This window comes from Lepisosteus oculatus, chromosome 7 (assembly GCF_040954835.1).
Source record: "Lepisosteus oculatus isolate fLepOcu1 chromosome 7, fLepOcu1.hap2, whole genome shotgun sequence".
NCBI classification, from domain to species: Eukaryota; Metazoa; Chordata; class Actinopteri; order Semionotiformes; family Lepisosteidae; genus Lepisosteus; species Lepisosteus oculatus.
The window spans coordinates 15,024,745-15,045,168 of NC_090702.1; positions in this window are offsets into that span (position 1 = coordinate 15,024,745).

A 20,424-nucleotide genomic window follows, 5' to 3' on the forward strand; every position below is an offset into this window, starting at 1 on the left:
ACTTAAATATCCAAAAAGCAAAAGTTTGAAAGAAAGGGCTTTGGCTTTTCAAAGTTTTGTATTTGGCATTAATTGCACTGAAATTCTAACAGTTACAGCTAATATGTATTGGTTATTCCTGACCCTTAACCTATTTAACCCTGAAACAATGCTCATCGAGAACACCATTCGGCATGCAATTTCTAATGACAGACTTCTCCTCAAAAAATAAAATTGTAGCACAGTTCATACATTTTCTATGGCTTAACAAGATTGTTGAGTGTTTTAAAGCTAATATATTGATGCCCTGAGTTATATTTCCACTCAAATGAGTGGAAGGTTTCATTGATTCTATGGAGACAATCTGAGCCCCTAACCCTAACCTCCCAAACCCTTAGCTAGGGTTAGGGTTAGGATAATAAGAAAAGATAGAGGATGTTTGATGGCATGGTTGTGTTCTAGGACAGAAAGGATTGTTAGGAAAAGTGATATTTCAATGTTATCTTCACCTTTTATTTCTTGCCTATATGGCTCTATGCAGTGCTTTGCCCTGAATGGGAATGATGACTTAAGTATCCAAAAAGCAAAAGTTTGAAAGAAAGGGCTTTGGCTTTTCAAAGTTTTGCATTTGGCATTAATTGCACTGAAATTCTAACAGTTACAGCTAATATGTATTGGTTATTCCTGACCCTTAACCTATTTAACCCTGAAACAATGCTCATCGAGAACACCATTCGGCATGCAATTTCTAATGACAGACTTCTCCTCAAAAAATAAAATTGTAGCACAGTTCATACATTTTCTTTGGCTTAACAAGATTGTTGAGTGTTTTAAACCTAATATATTGATGCCCTGAGTTATATTTTCCACTCAAATTAGTGGAAGGTTTCATTGATTCTATGGAGACAATCTGAGCCCCTAACCCTAACCTCCCAAACCCTTAGCTAGGGTTAGGATAATAAGAAAACATAGAGGATGATTGATGGCATGGTTGTGTTCTAGGACAGAAAGGATTTTTAGGAAAAGTGATATTTCAATGTTATCTTCACCTTTTTTTTCTTGCCTATATGGCTCTATGCACTGCTTTGCCCTGAATGGGAATGATGACTTAAATATCCAAAAAGCAAAAGTTTGAAAGAAGGGGCTTTGGATTTTAAAAGTTTTGCATTTGGCATTAATTGCACTGAAATTCTAACAGTTACAGCTAATATGTATTGGTTATTCCTGACCCTTATCCTATTTAACCCTGAAAAAATGCTCATCGAGAACACCATTCGGCACGCAATTTCTAATGACAGACTACTCCTCAAAAAATAAAATTGTAGCACAGTTCATACATTTTCTGTGGCTTAACAAGATTGTTGAGTGTTTTAAAGCTAATATATTGATGCCCTGAGTTATATTTTCCACTCAAATGAGTGGAAGGTTTCATTGATTCTATGGAGACAATCTGACCCCCTAAACCTAACCTCCCAAACCCTTAGCTAGGGTTAGGGTTAGGATAATAAGAAAAGATAGAGGATGTTTGATGGCATGGTTGTGTTCTAGGATAGAAAGGATTGATAGGAAACATGATATTTCAATGTTATCTTCACCTTTTTTTTCTTGCCTATATGGCTCTATGCACTGCTTTGCCCTGAATGGGAATGATGACTTAAATATCCAAAAAGCAAAAGTTGTAAAGAAAGGGCTTTGGCTTTTCAAAGTATTGCACTTGGCATTATTTGCACTGGCATTTTAACAGTTACAGCTAATATGTATTGGTTATTGCTGACACTTAACCTATTTAACCCTGAAACAATGCTCATCGAGAACACCATTCGGCACGCAATTTCTAATGACAGACTACTCCTCAAAAAATAAAATTGTAGCACAGTTCATACATTTTCTGTGGCTTAACAAGATTGTTGAGTGTTTTAAACCTAATATATTGATGCCCTGAGTTATATTTTCCACTCAAATAAGTGGAAGGTTTCATTGATTCTATGGAGACAATCTGAGCCCCTAACCCTAATCTCCCAAACCCTTAGCTAGGGTTAGGGTTAGGATAATAAGAAAAGATAGAGGATGTTTGATGGCATGGTTGTGTTCTAGGACAGAAAGGAGTGTTAGTAAAAGTGATATTTCAATGTTATCTTCACCTTTTTTTTCTTGCCTATATGGCTCTATGCAGTGCTTTGCCCTGAATGGGAATGATGACTTAAATATCCAAAAAGCAAAAGTTTGAAAGAAAGGGCTTTGGCTTTTCAAAGTTTTGTATTTGGCATTAATTGCACTGAAATTCTAACAGTTACAGCTAATATGTATTGGTTATTCCTGACCCTTAACCTATTTAACCCTGAAACAATGCTCATCGAGAACACCATTCGGCATGCAATTTCTAATGACAGACTTCTCCTCAAAAAATAAAATTGTAGCACAGTTCATACATTTTCTATGGCTTAACAAGATTGTTGAGTGTTTTAAAGCTAATATATTGATGCCCTGAGTTATATTTCCACTCAAATGAGTGGAAGGTTTCATTGATTCTATGGAGACAATCTGAGCCCCTAACCCTAACCTCCCAAACCCTTAGCTAGGGTTAGGGTTAGGATAATAAGAAAAGATAGAGGATGTTTGATGGCATGGTTGTGTTCTAGGACAGAAAGGATTGTTAGGAAAAGTGATATTTCAATGTTATCTTCACCTTTTATTTCTTGCCTATATGGCTCTATGCAGTGCTTTGCCCTGAATGGGAATGATGACTTAAGTATCCAAAAAGCAAAAGTTTGAAAGAAAGGGCTTTGGCTTTTCAAAGTTTTGCATTTGGCATTAATTGCACTGAAATTCTAACAGTTATAGCTAATATGTATTGGTTATTCCTGACCCTTAACCTATTTAACCCTGAAACAATGCTCATCGAGAACACCATTCGGCACGCAATTTCTAATGACAGACTACTCCTCAAAAAATAAAATTGTAGCACAGTTCATACATTTTCTGTGGCTTAACAAGATTGTTGAGTGTTTTAAAGCTAATATATTGATGCCCTGAGTTATATTTTCCACTCAAATGAGTGGAAGGTTTCATTGATTCTATGGAGACAATCTGACCCCTAACCCTAACCTCCCAAACCCTTAGCTAGGGTTAGGGTTAGGATAATAAGAAAACATAGAGGATGTTTGATGGCATGGTTGTGTTCTAGGACAGAAAGGATTTTTAGGAAAAGTGATATTTCTATGTTATCTTCACCTTTTTTTTCTTGCCTATATGGCTCTATGCACTGCTTTGCCCTGAATGGGAATGATGACTTAAATATCCAAAAAGCAAAAGTTTGAAAGAAAGGGCTTTGGCTTTTCAAAGTTTTGCATTTGGCATTAATTGCACTGGCATTTTAACAGTTACAGCTAATATGTATTGGTTATTCCTGACACTTAACCTATTTAACCCTGAAACAATGCTCATCGAGAACACCATTCGGCATGCAATTTCTAATGACAGACTACTCCTCAAAAAATAAAATTGTAGCACAGTTCATACATTTTCTGTGGCTTAACAAGATTGTTGAGTGTTTTAAAGCTAATATATTGATGCCCTGAGTTATATTTTCCACTCAAATGAGTGGAAGGTTTCATTGATTCTATGGAGACAATCTGACCCCCTAACCCTAACCTCCCAAACCCTTAGCTAGGGTTAGGGTTAGGATAATAAGAAAACATAGAGGATGATTGATGGCATGGTTGTGTTCTAGGACAGAAAGGATTTTTAGGAAAAGTGATATTTCAATGTTATCTTCACCTTTTTTTCTTGCCTATATGGCTCTATGCACTGCTTTGCCCTGAATGGGAATGATGACTTAAATATCCAAAAAGCAAAAGTTTGAAAGAAAGGGATTTGGATTTTCAAAGTTTTTCATTTGGCATTAATTGCACTGAAATTCTAACAGTTACAGCTAATATGTATTGGTTATTCCTGACCCTTATCCTATTTAACCCTGAAACAATGCTCATCGAGAACACCATTCGGCACGCAATTTCTAATGACAGACTACTCCTCAAAAAATAAATTGTAGCACAGTTCATACATTTTCTGTGGCTTAACAAGATTGTTGAGTGTTTTCAACCTAATATATTGATGCCCTGAGTTATATTTTCCACTCAAATGAGTGGAAGGTTTCATTGATTCTATGGAGACAATCTGAGCCCCTAACCCTAACCTCCCAAACCCTTAGCTAGGGTTAGGGTTAGGATAATAAGAAATGATAGAGGATGTTTGATGGCATGGTTGTGTTCTAGGACAGAAAGGATTTTTAGGAAAAGTGATATTTCAATGTTATCTTCACCTTTTTTTTCTTGCCTATATGGCTCTATGCACTGCTTTGCCCTGAATGGGAATGATGACTTAAATATCCAAATAGCAAAAGTTTGAAAGAAAGGGCTTTGGCTTTTCAAAGTTTTGCATTTGGCATTAATTGCACTGGCATTTTAACAGTTACAGCTAATATGTATTGGTTATTCCTGACACTTAACCTATTTAACCCTGAAACAATGCTCATCGAGAACACCATTCGGCACGCAATTTCTAATGACAGACTACTCCTCAAGAAATAAAATTGTAGCACAGTTCATACATTTTCTGTGGCTTAACAAGATTGTTGAGTGTTTTAAAGCTAATATATTGATGCCCTGAGTTATATTTTCCACTCAAATGAGTGGAAGGTTTCATTGATTCTATGGAGACAATCTGAGCCCCTAACCCTAACCTCCCAAACCCTTAGCTAGGGTTAGGGTTAGGATAATAAGAAATGATAGAGGATGTTTGATGGCATGGTTGTGTTCTAGGACAGAAAGGATTGTTAGGAAAAGTGAGATTTCAATGTTATCTTCACCTTTTTTTTCTTGCCTATATGGCTCTATGCACTGCTTTGCCCTGAATGGGAATGATGACTTAAATATCCAAATAGCAACAGTTTGAAAGAAAGGGCTTTGGCTTTTCAAAGTCTTGCATTTGGCATTAATTGCACTGGCATTTTAACAGTTACAGCTAATATGTATTGGTTATTGCTGACACTTAACCTATTTAACCCTGAAACAATGCTCATCGAGAACACCATTCGGCACGCAATTTCTAATGACAGACTACTCCTCAAAAAATAAAATTGTAGCACAGTTCATACATTTTCTGTGGCTTAACAAGATTGTTGAGTGTTTTAAAGCTAATATATTGATGCCCTGAGTCATATTTTCCACTCAAATGAGTGGAAGATTTCATTGATTCTATGGAGACAATCTGAGCCTCTAACCCTAACCTCCCAAACCCTTAGCTAGGGTTAGGGTTAGGATAATAAGAAAACATAGAGGATGTATGATGGCATGGTTGTGTTCTAGGACAGAAAGGATTTATAGGAAAAGTGATATTTCAATGTTATCTTCACCTTTTTTTTCTTGCCTATATGGCTCTATGCACTGCTTTGCCCTGAATGGGAATGATGACTTAAATATCTAAAAAGCAAAAGTTTGAAAGAAAGGGCTTTGGCTTTTCAAAGTTTTACATTTGGCATTAATTGCACTGGCATTTTAACAGTTACATTTAATATGTATTGATTATTCCTGACACTTAACCTATTTAACCTTGAAACAATGCTCATCGAGAACACCATTCGGCACGCAATTTCTAATGACAGACTACTCCTCAAGAAATAAAATTGTAGCACAGTTCATACATTTTCTATGGCTTAACAAGATTGTTGAGTGTTTTAAAGCTAATATATTGATGCCCTGAGTTATATTTTCCACTCAAATGAGTGGAAGGTTTCATTGATTCTATGGAGACAATCTGAGCCCCTAACCCTAACCTCCCAAACCCTTAGCTAGGGTTAGGGTTAGGATAATAAGAAAACATAGATGTTTGATGGCATGGTTGTGTTCTAGGACAGAAAGGATTTATAGGAAAAGTGATATTTCAATGTTATCTTCACCTTTTTTTCTTGCCTATATGGCTCTATGCACTGCTTTGCCCTGAATGGGAATGATGACTTAAATATCTAAAAAGCAAAAGTTTGAAAGAAAGGGCTTTGGCTTTTCAAAGTTTTGCATTTGGCATTAATTGCACTGGCATTTTAACAGTTACATTTAATATGTATTGGTTATTCCTGACACTTAACCTATTTAACCCTGAAACAATGCTCATCGAGAACACCATTCGGCACGCAATTTCTAATGACAGACTACTCCTCAAAAAATAAAATTGTAGCACATACATTTTCTGTGGCTTAACAAGATTGTTGAGTGTTTTAAAGCTAATATATTGATGCCCTGAGTTATATTTTCCACTCAAATGAGTGGAAGGTTTCATTGATTCTATGGAGACAATCTGAGCCCCTAACCCTAACCTCCCAAACCCTTATCTAGGGTTAGGGTTAGGATAATAAGAAAACATAGAGGATGTTTGATGGCATGGTTGTGTTCTAGGACAGAAAGGATTGTTAGGAAAAGTGATATTTCAATGTTATCTTCACCTTTTTTTTCTTGCCTATATGGCTCTATGCACTGCTTTGCCCTGAATGGGAATGATGACTTAAATATCCAAAAAGCAAAAGTTTGAAAGAAAGGGCTTTGGATTTTCAAAGTTTTTCATTTGGCATTAATTGCACTGAAATTCTAACAGTTACAGCTAATATGTATTGGTTATTCCTGACCTTTAACCTATTTAACCCTGAAACAATGCTCATCGAGAACACCATTCGGCACGCAATTTCTAATGACAGACTACTCCTCAAAAAATAAAATTGTAGCACAGTTCATACATTTTCTGTGGCTTAACAAGATTGTTGAGTGTTTTAAACTTAATATATTGATGCCCTGAGTTATATTTTCCACTCAAATGAGTGGAAGGTTTCATTGATTCTATGGAGACAATCTGAGCCCCTAACCCTAACCTCCCAAACCCTTAGCTAGGGTTAGGGTTAGGATAATAAGAAAACATAGAGGATGTTTGATGGCATGGTTGTGTTCTAGGACAGAAAGGATTGTTAGGAAAAGTGATATTTCAATTTTATCTTCACCTTTTTTTTCTTGCCTATATGGCTCTATGCACTGCTTTGCCCTGAATGGGAATGATGACTTAAAAATCTAAAAAGCAAAAGTTTGAAAGAAAGGGCTTTGGCTTTTCAAAGTTTTACATTTGGCATTAATTGCACTGGCATTTTAACAGTTACATTTAATATGTATTGGTTATTCCTGACACTTAACCTATTTAACCTTGAAACAATGCTCATCGAGAACACCATTCGGCACGCAATTTCTAATGAAAGACTACTCCTCAAAAAATAAAATTGTAGAACAGTTCATACATTTTCTGTTGTTTAACAAGATTGTTGAGTGTTTTAAAGCTAATATATTGATGCCCTGAGTTATATTTTCCACTCAAATGAATGGAAGGTTTCATTGATTCTATGGAGACAATCTGAGCCCCTAACCCTAACCTCCCAAGCCCTTAGCTAGGGTTAGGGTTAGGATAATAAGAAAAGATAGAGGATGTTGGCATGGTTGTGTTCTAGGACAGAAAGGATTTTTAGGAAAAGTGATATTTCAATGTTATCTTCACCTTTTTTTTTCTTGCCTATATGGCTCTATGCAGTGCTTTGCCCTGAATGGGAATGATGACTTAAATATCTAAAAAGCAAAAGTTTGAAAGAAAGGGCTTTGGCTTTTCAAAGTTTTGCATTTGGCATTAATTGCACTGGCATTTTAACAGTTACATTTAATATGTATTGGTTATTCCTGACACTTAACCTATTTAACCCTGAAACAATGCTCATCGAGAACACCATTCGGCACGCAATTTCTAATGACAGACTACTCCTCAAAAAATAAAATTGTAGCACATACATTTTCTGTGGCTTAACAAGATTGTTGAGTGTTTTAAAGCTAATATATTGATGCCCTGAGTTATATTTTCCACTCAAATGAGTGGAAGGTTTCATTGATTCTATGGAGACAATCTGAGCCCCTAACCCTAACCTCCCAAACCCTTATCTAGGGTTAGGGTTAGGATAATAAGAAAAGATAGAGGATGTTTGATGGCATGGTTGTGTTCTAGGACAGAAAGGATTTTTAGGAAAAGTGATATTTCTATGTTATCTTCACCTTTTTTTTCTTGCCTATATGGCTCTATGCACTGCTTTGCCCTGAATGGGAATGATGACTTAAATATCCAAAAAGCAAAAGTTTGAAAGAAAGGGCTTTGGATTTTCAAAGTTTTGCATTTGGCATTAATTGCACTGAAATTCTAACAGTTACAGCTAATATGTATTGGTTATTCCTGACCTTTAACCTATTTAACCCTGAAACAATGCTCATCGAGAACACCATTCGGCACGCAATTTCTAATGACAGACTACTCCTCAAAAAATAAAATTGTAGCACAGTTCATACATTTTCTGTGGCTTAACAAGATTGTTGAGTGTTTTAAACTTAATATATTGATGCCCTGAGTTATATTTTCCACTCAAATGAGTGGAAGGTTTCATTGATTCTATGGAGACAATCTGAGCCCCTAACCCTAACCTCCCAAACCCTTAGCTAGGGTTAGGGTTAGGATAATAAGAAAACATAGAGGATGTTTGATGGCATGGTTGTGTTCTAGGACAGAAAGGATTGTTAGGAAAAGTGATATTTCAATGTTATCTTCACCTTTTTTTTCTTGCCTATATGGCTCTATGCACTGCTTTGCCCTGAATGGGAATGATGACTTAAATATCCAAAAAGCAAAAGTTTGAAAGAAAGGGCTTTGGATTTTCAAAGTTTTGCATTTGGCATTAATTGCACTGAAATTCTAACAGTTACAGCTAATATGTATTGGTTATTCCTGACCTTTAACCTATTTAACCCTGAAACAATGCTCATCGAGAACACCATTCGGCACGCAATTTCTAATGACAGACTACTCCTCAAAAAATAAAATTGTAGCACAGTTCATACATTTTCTGTGGCTTAACAAGATTGTTGAGTGTTTTAAACTTAATATATTGATGCCCTGAGTTATATTTTCCACTCAAATGAGTGGAAGGTTTCATTGATTCTATGGAGACAATCTGAGCCCCTAACCCTAACCTCCCAAACCCTTAGCTAGGGTTAGGGTTAGGATAATAAGAAAACATAGAGGATGTTTGATGGCATGGTTGTGTTCTAGGACAGAAAGGATTGTTAGGAAAAGTGATATTTCAATGTTATCTTCACCTTTTTTTTCTTGCCTATATGGCTCTATGCACTGCTTTGCCCTGAATGGGAATGATAACTTAAATATCTAAAAAGCAAAAGTTTGAAAGAAAGGGCTTTGGCTTTTCAAAGTTTTGCATTTGGCATTAATTGCACTGGCATTTGAACAGTTACATTTAATATGTATTGGTTATTCCTGACACTTAACCTATTTAACCCTGAAACAATGCTCATCGAGAACACCTTTCAGCACGCAATTTCTAATGACAGACTACTCCTCAAAAAATAAAATTGTAGCACAGTTCATACATTTTCTTTGGCTTAACAAGATTGTTGAGTGTTTTAAAGCTAATATATTGATGCCCTGAGTTATATTTTCCACTCAAATGAGTGGAAGGTTTCATTGATTCTATGGAGACAATCTGAGCCCCTAACCCTAACCTCCCAAACCCTTAGCTAGGGTTAGGGTTAGGATAATAAGAAAACATAGAGGATGTTTGATGGCATGGTTGTGTTCTAGGACAGAAAGGATTTATAGGAAAAGTGATATTTCAATGTTATCTTCACCTTTTTTTTCTTGCCTATATGGCTCTATGCACTGTTTTGCCCTGAATGGGAATGATGACTTAAATATCCAAAAAGCAAAAGTTTGAAAGAAAGGGCTTTGGCTTTTCAAAGTTTTGCATTTGGCATTAATTGCACTGGCATTTTAACAGTTACATTTAATATGTATTGGTTAGTCCTGACACTTAACCTATTTAACCCTGAAACAATGCTCATCGAGAACACCATTCGGCACGCAATTTCTAATGACAGACTACTCCTCAAAAAATAAAATTGTAGCACAGTTCATACATTTTCTGTGGCTTAACAAGATTGTTGAGTGTTTTAAACTTAATATATTGATGCCCTGAGTTATATTTTCCACTCAAATTAGTGGAAGGTTTCATTGATTCTATGGAGACAATCTGAGCCCCTAACCCTAACCTCCCAAACCCTTAGCTAGGGTTAGGGTTAGGATAATAAGAAAACATAGAGGATGTTTGATGGCATTGTTGTGTTCTAGGACAGAAAGGATTGTTAGGAAAAGTGATATTTCAATGTTATCTTCACCTTTTTTTTCTTGCCTATATGGCTCTATGCACTGCTTTGCCCTGAATGGGAATGATGACTTAAATATCCAAAAAGCAAAAGTTTGAAAGGAAGGGCTTTGGATTTTCAAAGTTTTGCATTTGGCATTAATTGCACTGAAATTCTAACAGTTACAGCTAATATGTATTGGTTATTCCTGACCTTTAACCTATTTAACCCTGAAACAATGCTCATCGAGAACACCATTCGGCACGCAATTTCTAATGACAGACTACTCCTCAAAAAATAAAATTGTAGCACAGTTCATACATTTTCTGTGGCTTAACAAGATTGTTGAGTGTTTTAAACTTAATATATTGATGCCCTGAGTTATATTTTCCACTCAAATGAGTGGAAGGTTTCATTGATTCTATGGAGACAATCTGAGCCCCTAACCCTAACCTCCCAAACCCTTAGCTAGGGTTAGGGTTAGGATAATAAGAAAACATAGAGGATGTTTGATGGCATGGTTGTGTTCTAGGACAGAAAGGATTGTTAGGAAAAGTGATATTTCAATGTTATCTTCACCTTTTTTTTCTTGCCTATATGGCTCTATGCACTGCTTTGCCCTGAATGGGAATGATGACTTAAATATCTAAAAAGCAAAAGTTTGAAAGAAAGGGCTTTGGCTTTTCAAAGTTTTGCATTTGGCATTAATTGCACTGGCATTTTAACAGTTACATTTAATATGTATTGGTTATTCCTGACACTTAACCTATTTAACCCTGAAACAATGCTCATCGAGAACACCTTTCGGCACGCAATTTCTAATGACAGACTACTCCTCAAAAAATAAAATTGTAGCACAGTTCATACATTTTCTTTGGCTTAACAAGATTGTTGAGTGTTTTAAAGCTAATATATTGATGCCCTGAGTTATATTTTCCACTCAAATGAGTGGAAGGTTTCATTGATTCTATGGAGACAATCTGAGCCCCTAACCCTAACCTCCCAAACCCTTAGCTAGGGTTAGGGTTAGGATAATAAGAAAACATAGAGGATGTTTGATGGCATGGTTGTGTTCTAGGACAGAAAGGATTTATAGGAAAAGTGATATTTCAATGTTATCTTCACCTTTTTTTTCTTGCCTATATGGCTCTGTGCACTGTTTTGCCCTGAATGGGAATGATGACTTAAATATCCAAAAAGCAAAAGTTTGAAAGAAAGGGCTTTGGCTTTTCAAAGTTTTGCATTTGGCATTAATTGCACTGGCATTTTAACAGTTACATTTAATATGTATTGGTTAGTCCTGACACTTAACCTATTTAACCCTGAAACAATGCTCATCGAGAACACCTTTCGGCACGCAATTTCTAATGACAGACTACTCGTCAAAAAATAAAATTGTAGCACAGTTCATACATTTTCTGTGGTTTAACAAGATTGTTGAGTGTTTTAAAGCTAATATATTGATGCCCTGAGTTATATTTTCCACTCAAATGAGTGGAAGGTTTCATTGATTCTATGGAGACAATCTGAGCCCCTAACCCTAACCTCCCAAACCCTTAGCTAGGGTTAGGGTTAGGATAATAAGAAAAGATAGAGGATGTTTGATGGCATGGTTGTGTTCTAGGACAGAAAGGATTTTTAGGAAAAGTGATATTTCAATGTTATCTTCACCTTTTTTTTCTTGCCTATATGGCTCTATGCACTCCTTTGCCCTGAATGGGAATGATGACTTAAATATCCAAAAAGCAAAAGTTTGAAAGAAAAGTCTTTGGCTTTTCAAAGTTTTGCACTTGGCATTAATTGCACTGGCATTTTAACAGTTACAGCTAATATGTATGGGTTATTCCTGACCCTTAACCTATTTAACCCTGAAACAATGCTCATCGAGAACACCATTCGGCACGTAATTTCTAATGACAGACTACTCCTCAAAAAATAAAATTGTAGCACAGTTCATACATTTTCTGTGGCTTAACAAGATTGTTGAGTGTTTTAAAGCTAATATATTGATGCCCTGAGTTATATTTTCCACTCAAATGAGTGGAAGGTTTCATTGATTCTATGGAGACAATCTGAGCCCCTAACTCTAACCTCCCAAACCCTTAGCTAGGGTTAGGGTTAGGATAATAAGAAAACATAGAGGATGTTTGATGGCATGGTTGTGTTCTAGGACAGAAAGGATTTATAGGAAAAGTGATATTTCTATGTTATCTTCACCTTTTTTTTCTTGCCTATATGGCTCTATGCACTGCTTTGCCCTGAATGGGAATGATGACTTAAATATCCAAAAAGCAAAAGTTTGAAAGAAAGGGCTTTGGATTTTCAAAGTTTTGCATTTGGCATTAATTGCACTGAAATTCTAACAGTTACAGCTAATATGTATGGGTTATTCCTGACCCTTATCCTATTTAACCCTGAAACAATGTTCATCGAGAACACCATTCGGCACGCAATTTCTAATGACAGACTACTCCTCAAAAAATAAAATTGTAGCACAGTTCATACATTTTCTGTGGCTTAACAAGATTGTTGAGTGTTTTAAACCTAATATATTGATGCCCTGAGTTATATTTTCCACTCAAATGAGTGGAAGGTTTCATTGATTCTATGGAGACAATCTGAGCCCCTAACCCTAACCTCCCAAACCCTTAGCTAGGGTTAGGGTTAGGATAATAAGAAAACATAGAGGATGTTTGATGGCATAGTTGTGTTCTAGGACAGAAAGGATTTTTAGGAAAAGTGATATTTCTATGTTATCTTCACCTTTTTTTTCTTGCCTATATGGCTCTATGCACTGCTTTGCCCTGAATGGGAATGATGACTTAAATATCCAAAAAGCAAAAGTTTGAAAGAAAGGGCTTTGGCTTTTCAAAGTTTTTCATTTGGCATTAATTGCACTGAAATTCTAACAGTTACAGCTAATATGTATTGGTTATTCCTGACACTTAACCTATTTAACCCTGAAACAATGCTCATCGAGAACACCATTCGGCACGCAATTTCTAATGACAGACTACTCCTCAAAAAATAAAATTGTAGCACAGTTCATACATTTTCTGTGGCTTAACAAGATTGTTGAGTGTTTTAAAGCTAATATATTGATGCCCTGAGTTATATTTTCCAGTCAAATGAGTGGAAGGTTTCATTGATTCTATGGAGACAATCTGAGCCCCTAACCCTAACCTCCCAAACCCTTATCTAGGGTTAGGGTTAGGATAATAAGAAAAGATAGAGGATGTTTGATGGCATGGTTGTGTTCTAGGACAGAAAGGATTTTTAGGAAAAGTGATATTTCTATGTTATCTTCACCTTTTGTTTCTTGCCTATATGGCTCTATGCACTGCTTTGCCCTGAATGGGAATGATGACTTAAATATCCAAAAAGCAAAAGTTTGAAAGAAAGGGCTTTGGATTTTCAAAGTTTTGCATTTGGCATTAATTGCACTGAAATTCTAACAGTTACAGCTAATATGTATTGGTTATTCCTGACCCTTATCCTATTTAACCTTGAAACAATGCTCATCGAGAACACCATTCGGCACGCAATTTCTAATGACAGACTACTCCTCAAAAAATAAAATTGTAGCACAGTTCATACATTTTCTGTGGCTTAACAAGATTGTTGAGTGTTTTAAACCTAATATATTGATGCCCTGAGTTATATTTTCCACTCAAATGAGTGCAAGGTTTCATTGATTCTATGGAGACAATCTGAGCCCCTAACCCTAACCTCCCAAACCCTTAGCTAGGGTTAGGGTTAGGATAATAAGAAAACATAGAGGATGTTTGATGGCATGGTTGTGTTCTAGGACAGAAAAGATTGTTAGGAAAAGTGATATATCAATGTTATTTTCACCTTTTTTTTCTTGCCTATATGGCTCTATGCACTGCTTTGCCCTGAATGGGAATGATGACTTAAATATCCAAAAAGCAAAAGTTTGAAAGAAAGGGCTTTGGCTTTTCAAAGTTTTGCATTTGGCATTAATTGCACTGAAATTCTAACAGTTACAGCTAATATGTATTGGTTATTCCTGACCCTTAACCTATTTAACCCTGAAACAATGCTCATCGAGAACACCATTCGGCACGCAATTTCTAATGACAGACTTCTCCTCAAACAATAAAATTGTAGCACAGTTCATACATTTTCTATGGCTTAACAAGATTGTTGAGTGTTTTAAAGCTAATATATTGATGCCCTGAGTTATATTTTCCACTCAAATGAGTGGAAGGTTTCATTGATTCTATGGAGACAATCTGAGCCCCTAACCCTAACCTCCCAAACCCTTAGCTAGGGTTAGGGTTAGGATAATAAGAAAAGATAGAGGATGTTTGATGGCATGGTTGTGTTCTAGGACAGAAAGGATTGTTAGGAAAAGTGATATTTCAATGTTATCTTCACCTTTTTTTTCTTGCCTATATGGCTCTATGCACTGCTTTGCCCTGAATGGGAATGATGACTTAAATATCCAAAAAGCAAAAGTTTGAAAGAAAGGGCTTTGGCTTTTCAAAGTTTTGCATTTGGAATTAATTGCACTGGCATTTTAACAGTTACAGCTAATATGTATTGGTTATTCCTGACACTTAACCTATTTAACCCTGAAACAATGCTCATCGAGAACACCATTCGGCACGCAATTTCTAATGACAGACTTCTCCTCAAACAATAAAATTGTAGCACAGTTCATACATTTTCTATGGCTTAACAAGATTGTTGAGTGTTTTAAAGCTAATATATTGATGCCCTGAGTTATATTTTCCACTCAAATGAGTGGAAGGTTTCATTGATTCTATGGAGACAATCTGAGCCCCTAACCCTAACCTCCCAAACCCTTAGCTAGGGTTAGGGTTAGGATAATAAGAAAAGATAGAGGATGTTTGATGGCATGGTTGTGTTCTAGGACAGAAAGGATTGTTAGGAAAAGTGATATTTCAATGTTATCTTCACCTTTTTTTTCTTGCCTATATGGCTCTATGCACTGCTTTGCCCTGAATGGGAATGATGACTTAAATATCCAAAAAGCAAAAGTTTGAAAGAAAGGGCTTTGGCTTTTCAAAGTTTTGCATTTGGCATTAATTGCACTGGCATTTTAACAGTTACAGCTAATATGTATTGGTTATTCCTGACCCTTAACCTATTTAACCCTGAAACAATGCTCATCGAGAACACCATTCGGCACGCAATTTCTAATGACAGACTTCTCCTCAAAAAATAAAATTGTAGCACAGTTCATACATTTTCTATGGCTTAACAAGATTGTTGAGTGTTTTAAACCTAATATATTGATGCCCTGAGTTATATTTTCCACTCAAATGAGTGGAAGGTTTCATTGATTCTATGGAGACAATCTGAGCCCCTAACCCTAACCTCCCAAACCCTTAGCTAGGGTTAGGGTTAGGATAATAAGAAAAGATAGAGGATGTTTGATGGCATGGTTGTGTTCTAGGACAGAAAGGATTGTTAGGAAAAGTGATATTTCAATGTTATCTTCACCTTTTTTTTCTTGCCTATATGGCTCTATGCACTGCTTTGCCCTGAATGTGAATGATGACTTAAATATCCAAAAAGCAAAAGTTTGAAAGAAAGGGCTTTGGCTTTTCAAAGTTTTGCATTTGGCATTAATTGCACTGAAATTCTAACAGTTACAGCTAATATGTATTGGTTATTCCTGACCCTTAACCTATTTAACCCTGAAACAATGCTCATCGAGAACACCATTCGGCACGCAATTTCTAATGACAGACTACTCCTCAAAAAATAAAATTGTAGCACAGTTCATACATTTTCTGTGGCTTAACAAGATTGTTGAATGTTTTAAACCTAATATATTGATGCCCTGAGTTATATTTTCCACTCAAATGAGTGGAAGGTTTCATTGATTCTATGGAGAAAATCTGAGCCCCTAACCCTAACCTCCCAAACCCTTAGCTACGGTTAGGGTTAGGATAATAAGAAAAGATAGAGGATGTTTGATGGCATGGTTGTGTTCTAGGACAGAAAGGATTTTTAGGAAAAGTGATATTTCTATGTTATCTTCACCTTTTTTTTCTTGCCTATATGGCTCTATGCACTGCTTTGCCCTGAATGGGAATGATGACTTAAATATCCAAAAAGCAAAAGTTTGAAAGAAAGGGCTTTGGCTTTTCAAAGTTTTGCATTTGGCATTAATTGCACTGGCATTTTAACAGTTACAGCTAATATGTATTGGTTATTCCTGACACTTAACCTATTTAACCCTGAAACAATGCTCATCGAGAACACCATTCGGCACGCAATTTCTAATGACAGACTACTCCTCAAAAAATAAAATTGTAGCACAGTTCATACATTTTCTTTGGCTTAACAAGATTGTTGAGTGTTTTAAAGCTAATATATTGATGCCCTGAGTTATATTTTCCACTCAAATTAGTGGAAGGTTTCATTGATTCTATGGAGACAATCTGAGCCCCTAACCCTAACCTCCCAAACCCCTAGCTAGGGTTAGGGTTAGGATAATAAGAAAACATAGAGGATGATTGATGGCATGGTTGTGTTCTAGGACAGAAAGGATTTTTAGGAAAAGTGATATTTCAATGTTATCTTCACCTTTTTTTTCTTGCCTATATGGCTCTATGCACTGCTTTACCCTGAATGGGAATGATGACTTAAATATCCAAAAAGCAAAAGTTTGAAAGAAGGGGCTTTGGATTTTCAAAGTTTTGCATTTGGCATTAATTGCACTGGCATTTTAACAGTTACAGCTAATATGTATTGGTTATTGCTGACACTTAACCTATTTAACCCTGAAACAATGCTCATCGAGAACACCATTCGGCACGCAATTTCTAATGACAGACTACTCCTCAAAAAATAAAATTGTAGCACAGTTCATACATTTTCTGTGGCTTAACAAGATTGTTGAATGTTTTAAACCTAGTATATTGATGCCCTGAGTTATATTTTCCACTCAAATGAGTGGAAGGTTTCATTGATTCTATGGAGACAATCTGAGCCCCTAACCCTAACCTCCCAAACCCTTAGCTAGGGTTAGGGTTAGGATAATAAGAAAACATAGAGGATGTTTGATGGCATGGTTGTGTTCTAGGACAGAAAGGATTTTTAGGAAAAGTGATATTTCTATGTTATCTTCACCTTTTTTTTCTTGCCTATATGGCTCTATGCACTGCTTTGCCCTGAATGGGAATGATGACTTAAATATCCAAAAAGCAAAAGTTTGAAAGAAAGGGCTTTGGCTTTTCAAAGTTTTGCATTTGGCATTAATTGCACTGAAATTCTAACAGTTACAGCTAATATGTATTGGTTATTCCTGACCCTTATCCTATTTAACCTTGAAACAATGCTCATCGAGAACACCATTCGGCACGCAATTTCTAATGACAGACTACTCCTCAAAAAATAAAATTGTAGCACAGTTCATACATTTTCTGTGGCTTAACAAGATTGTTGAGTGTTTTAAACCTAATATATTGATGCCCTGAGTTATATTTTCCACTCAAATGAGTGGAAGGTTTCATTGATTCTGTGGAGACAATCTGAGCCCCTAACCCTAACCTCCCAAACCCTTAGCTAGGGTTAGGGTTAGGATAATAAGAAAACATAGAGGATGTTTGATGGCATGGTTGTGTTCTAGGACAGAAAGGATTTATAGGAAAAGTGATATTTCAATGTTATCTTCACCTTTTTTTTCTTGCCTATATGGCTCTATGCACTGTTTTGCCCTGAATGGGAATGATGACTTAAATATCCAAAAAGCAAAAGTTTGAAAGAAAGGGCTTTGGCTTTTCAAAGTTTTGCATTTGGCATTAATTGCACTGGCATTTTAACAGTTACATTTAATATGTATTGGTTAGTCCTGACACTTAACCTATTTAACCCTGAAACAATGCTCATCGAGAACACCTTTCGGCACGCAATTTCTAATGACAGACTACTCCTCAAAAAATAAAATTGTAGCACAGTTCATACATTTTCTGTGGTTTAACAAGATTGTTGAGTGTTTTAAAGCTAATATATTGATGCCCTGAGTTATATTTTCCACTCAAATGAGTGGAAGGTTTCATTGATTCTATGGAGACAATCTGAGCCCCTAACCCTAATCTCCCAAACCCTTAGCTAGGGTTAGGGTTAGGATAATAAGAAAACATAGAGGATGTTTGATGGCATGGTTGTGTTCTAGGACAGAAAAGATTGTTAGGAAAAGTGATATATCAATGTTATTTTCACCTTTTTTTTCTTGCCTATATGGCTCTATGCACTGCTTTGCCCTGAATGGGAATGATGACTTAAATATCCAAAAAGCAAAAGTTTGAAAGAAAGGGCTTTGGATTTTCAAAGTTTTGCATTTGGCATTAATTGCACTGAAATTCTAACAGTTACAGCTAATATGTATTGGTTATTCCTGACCCTTATCCTATTTAACCTTGAAACAATGCTCATCGAGAACACCATTCGGCACGCAATTTCTAATGACAGACTACTCCTCAAAAAATAAAATTGTAGCACAGTTCATACATTTTCTGTGGCTTAACAAGATTGTTGAGTGTTTTAAACCTAATATATTGATGCCCTGAGTTATATTTTCCACTCAAATGAGTGGAAGGTTTCATTGATTCTATGGAGACAATCTGAGCCCCTAACCCTAACCTCCCAAACCCTTAGCTAGGGTTAGGGTTAGGATAATAAGAAAACATAGAGGATGTTTGATGGCATGGTTGTGTTCTAGGACAGAAAGGATTTATAGGAAAAGTGATATTTCAATGTTATCTTCACCTTTTTTTTCTTGCCTATATGGCTCTATGCACTGTTTTGCCCTGAATGGGAATGATGACTTAAATATCCAAAAAGCAAAAGCTTGAAAGAAAGGGCTTTGGCTTTTCAAAGTTTTGCATTTGGCATTAATTGCACTGGCATTTTAACAGTTACATTTAATATGTATTGGTTAGTCCTGACACTTAACCTATTTAACCCTGAAACAATGCTCATCGAGAACACCTTTCGGCACGCAATTTCTAATGACAGACTACTCCTCAAAAAATAAAATTGTAGCACAGTTCATACATTTTCTGTGGTTTAACAAGATTGTTGAGTGTTTTAAAGCTAATATATTGATGCCCTGAGTTATATTTTCCACTCAAATGAGTGGAAGGTTTCATTGATTCTATGGAGACAATCTGAGCCCCTAACCCTAACCTCCCAAACCCTTAGCTAGGGTTAGGGTTAGGATAATAAGAAAACATAGATGTTTGAGGCATGGTTGTGTTCTAGGACAGAAAGGATTTATAGGAAAAGTGATATTTCAATGTTATCTTCACCTTTTTTTTCTTGCCTATATGGCTCTATGCACTGCTTTGCCCTGAATGGGAATGATGACTTAAATATCCAAAAAGCAAAAGTTTGAAAGAAAGGGCTTTGGATTTTCAAAGTTTTGCATTTGGCATTAATTGCACTGAAATTCTAACAGTTACAGCTAATATGTATTGGTTATTCCTGACCCTTATCCTATTTAACCTTGAAACAATGCTCATCGAGAACACCATTCGGCACGCAATTTCTAATGACAGACTACTCCTCAAAAAATAAAATTGTAGCACAGTTCATACATTTTCTGTGGCTTAACAAGATTGTTGAGTGTTTTAAAGCTAATATATTGATGCCCTGAGTTATATTTTCCAGTCAAATGAGTGGAAGGTTTCATTGATTCTATGGAGACAATCTGAGCCCCTAACCCTAACCTCCCAAACCCTTATCTAGGGTTAGGGTTAGGATAATAAGAAAAGATAGAGGATGTTTGATGGCATGGTTGTGTTCTAGGACAGAAAGGATTGTTAGGAAAAGTGATACAGTGCCTTGCGAAAGTATTCGGCCCCCTTGAACTTTTCAACCTTTTGCCACATTTCAGGCTTCAAACATAAAGGTATAAATTTTTTATTTTATGTGAAGAATCACCAACAAGTGGGACACAATTGTGAAGTGGAACGAAATCTATTGGATTTTTGAAATTTTTTTAACTAATAAAAAAATGAAAAGTGGGGCGTGAAAAATTATTCGGCCCCTTTACTTTCAGTGCAGCAAACTCACTCCAGAAGTTCAGCGAGGATCTCTGAATGATCCAATGTTGTCCTAAATGACTGATGGTGATAAATAGAATCCACCTGTGTGTAATCAAGTC